Source organism: Fulmarus glacialis, unplaced genomic scaffold (genome assembly GCF_000690835.1).
Source record: "Fulmarus glacialis isolate BGI_N327 unplaced genomic scaffold, ASM69083v1 scaffold13822, whole genome shotgun sequence".
In the NCBI taxonomy this organism is placed as follows: Eukaryota; Metazoa; Chordata; class Aves; order Procellariiformes; family Procellariidae; genus Fulmarus; species Fulmarus glacialis.
Genome location: NW_009199925.1, coordinates 100,856 through 104,573, shown reverse-complemented (window position 1 = coordinate 104,573; position 3,718 = coordinate 100,856).

Below are 3,718 nucleotides of genomic sequence, written 5' to 3'. Positions count from 1 at the left end.
TTTTCACTCACAGAGGAAGGGAGTTCAGAATGCTGCCAAGAGCACAGTAGAATCCCTTTTTCCTAGTAGATTCCTGCAACTCACTTCGGATGCATGGCTTGCAGTATTGCATCAAACACCATCTTTCTACTGGAGCAGGCAGCTGATTTCCAGAGATGAGTGCCAACTGTACATTAGCTCAAAACAAATCAAGAAATGCCAGGTTCCCTCAAGAATTAGAGTCTAAATAGTAAATTATGGCCCTTTGAACATGGTGGAATATTACTTTTAGACACAGGCATTTTTGGGTTCTTGGAAACCAAAGTCTCAGGCTCCTCCTAAAAGAAAAGGTAATAAAATAAATAGTTTGGGGCTTTCACACTCTCTACTTCCATGTGTTCCTTCTGCCACATAAGCATGAGAGAAGTTATATTCCATGGTAAACAGCATGTGATGATGAAGCAAACTGGGAATATGGGGACAAAAGGGTTTATATGTGATTGCTATGTGACGGGCAGAGTGACCTCCTCACTACACTGCGAAGCAGCAAGTACTGCAAAAAGCCTCCTGTTTAAGGGAACAGCAAACTTCTCCTAGACTAGAAGGGAACAGGATCAGCCGCCAAGTGACATTACAGTGGAGAAAACAAAATTCCAATCTGAAAAAATAGTTCAATCCTTCTCTCCCTGTTTTTAAAGAACTGAAAACTAAAACATCTTTTTTTTTTACTGCAAAACACTGCTTAAATGGGGCTTGCTTTTTCCAGTATTTAACAAACCTCTTTGCACACTGTACGTACCAGAAACCCATATCAACATTGTAAACATCCCACCTGAAAGCTGAGCACTTCGCTGACAGAATACAATTCTTTTTTTCTTTTTTTTTTTCTTTTTCCAAAAATATTGCACAGGCTGTGGTTTATTTAGGGTTTGCAACACCAAAGGACTGCACAAAGCGGAAAACCATCAAGGTCTAGCCTCCAAAAGGTTGCTGAAACTACAGGTCAGAAAGTTTTGCCTCCTTTGGACTAAAAACTATTATAAACCCCCCTAAAAAATTACCTGCTTCATTATCTACTAAAAAACCCCAAAGCAAAAAAAATGATATTCACATGTTTGATATAAAACCTCTCTGTATTTTATTTTGTGTTATATTTAAGCCAACCTGGGAAATTTCCTGGTCATTGCCTGCTAGAAATCCACTGCAAAGACTGAAAATCAGGCTCATAAGGAGTGGACACCTGCAGAAACTGGCTTCTATTAGTAACTGTTTGGAGTGCAAAAAAAAGTCACCTCTTACCAAGTTAACCAATCCCAGCTACTTAAGCTTCTTCACTGGTATTCCTCCCAGTTTGGATAAAATCAACAATCATTCTGATTTTAAGCCTGTCAGCTACTTCTTCACTGTTAAAGACCTGAGTTAATCAAACTGCACCCACAAACAGGCCTGTGTAGCAATGCAGCGACAATTTGTGACAGCTGCATTGGCACTATAGAAAGAAAGCTTAACAAACTAAATTTTACCTAATGGCAACCAATGACGACTAGGAAAAACACAGTAATTCCATTTCAGCACATTTTTAGGATAATTTTTCTTGGTTCAACCCTGTGTATGCCTGCTTAGAGGATTATGTGGAACTCCACTTGCAGGATTTGGCCTCATTCTTGAATGCCTCTTGGCAATTTTACCAACTGAGCACCCACTGACACTTTCTGCAATAACTTCTTTTTTTCTTCTTCTAGCAAAGGCAATATAAAAATCAATATATAAAACCCAGTCCCAGTGCTCACGCACTGGAAATGGAGAAAAAATTGCTTGAAGATGTGATATTTTAAAGCATCTCTGTAAGTTTAATTTTTAAAGGACAGAATGAGGCATATTAAATTCTTCTCATACTATAAGGTATGCATATCACTTGTACAAGAAAACCCCAAATAAAATGATTAATCAAAGTGACTGAAGAGGTATGAAAACAGTGCAAGCTGGAATCGGTAGAGACTTGCTGAGATCTTGGAGACATCTTTTTTTCTTTTGAATGAATTCTGCTATATCCTTTCCCTTTAAAATAATAATGCAATTTGGATCTTTGCTTCCCTGATTTCATTGAAAAACACTAAATATTTCTGCTGATAAGAGCATTCAGAGCCATGCTCTAGAGTCACTCTGTTGAAAGGCAAATGCCTTCTCTACTAGTAAGAGTAGGATGGGACAACATCAGGCAAATGCAACCTGTAAGAAATGAAAATCCCATTTTCCAGCAAAAGCTCACTCTAACGGAAATGCAAAGCAAAAAGAAACTCTGAAGTGATAACACACATGCTGATTGGCTTTGATAGAGAATGTTTTCCAACATTTTTGGGGAGGTATCAATAGGATCACGAAATTCGGTGAATGCGTAACAATAGCAAAAAGTGATGGACGCAATATCAGAAATTTAATACAGAAAGGACTTCTCCTACAAACTCTTCCTTTCACAAGCATTCTTACTCACACAAGCAATCCTCTTCTTGGCAAGGGGCTGCAGGATCAAAGTATAAAAAGCATACATAGTCAAATGATTTTTGAGAGATACTGAACTTTATACATATAATTCTTTTTGTGGGAACAAAACTCTAAATTGTGTGGTACTGGTTAGTGCTGCCAGTCCTGAAGAGCATTAATATTTTAAAGCCTTGATCCTGTAGACCACTGGCTTCCCAGAAGGGTCTATACAAATTACTCAAGACTTTATTTGTTGGGTTTGGAAATGGCTACACTGTATAAAAATGTTTTTGTATTTATTTTTTAAAAAATTAGCTTTACAAAAAAACTCTTCCCTTTTTTTCTTTTTCTTTTTTTTTCTTAAAGATATCATTATCTACAGGAACCCATAAAAATTTTTCCATATTTACATCTAGATAACTAATCATTGACAAATATAATATCGTGAAATAAAATATTGAAAGTGAATATCCAACCTTTTAAATAGACATTTGGCTCACAGCATAAACAACAGAGAAAACAAATAATCAGAACAAAAAAAAAAGATCTGCTCTTCTTACAGGCCCGATCTTTTCCTTTCTCTTAAAAAAAAAGAAAAAAGAAAAAAGAAAAAAAAGTATATTGGTGGGATCAAACACGCTGCTTCTAAGGAGAATGCCAGCAACAAACTGCTCCCATCCAGCACCTCACGCTGAAAAACCAGGTTCTCTGAAGCTCATGCGAGTGGTTGCTGAGACACACGAGTGTCCGGCCGATGCAGGACTGACACCTGTCCCCCACGCTGCTCCTAATGCATCGTTTACCTTTTATTCTGGGGAAGGGCATGGCCCCCACACTCCCCTTCTTTTAGTCTCAGGAGACGTAGTTCAGCGTCGTTCTTAAATGATATATTTGGCCACGGACGCACAGAGGCACAAGGTTAGGGTAGGAAGATGACAGCGTGCCTCTGGTTTCCGAGCACGTGCACACATTTGCTCTCTGCTCTCTCCTGCCCAAGCACACACACTGCCCCACGCAGCCATTCACGCACTCAGAAGTATACAGAGGGCCAGGCCCTCTCAAGGGGAACCAGCGTGCCACAAAGTCCCTCGTAGCCCCCTTTGGAAAATAAATTTCCTGGCACATCCCTTTTGCTAGCAGTTTGGGAAGTGCCGAGGAGGAGGAGGAGGAGGAAGAGGAGGAGGCGGAGGAGCCCACACAGCCGGGGGGGGCCAGGCCAGCAGCCCGGGCCACCCCGGGGCCAGTCGAACGGCTGGGG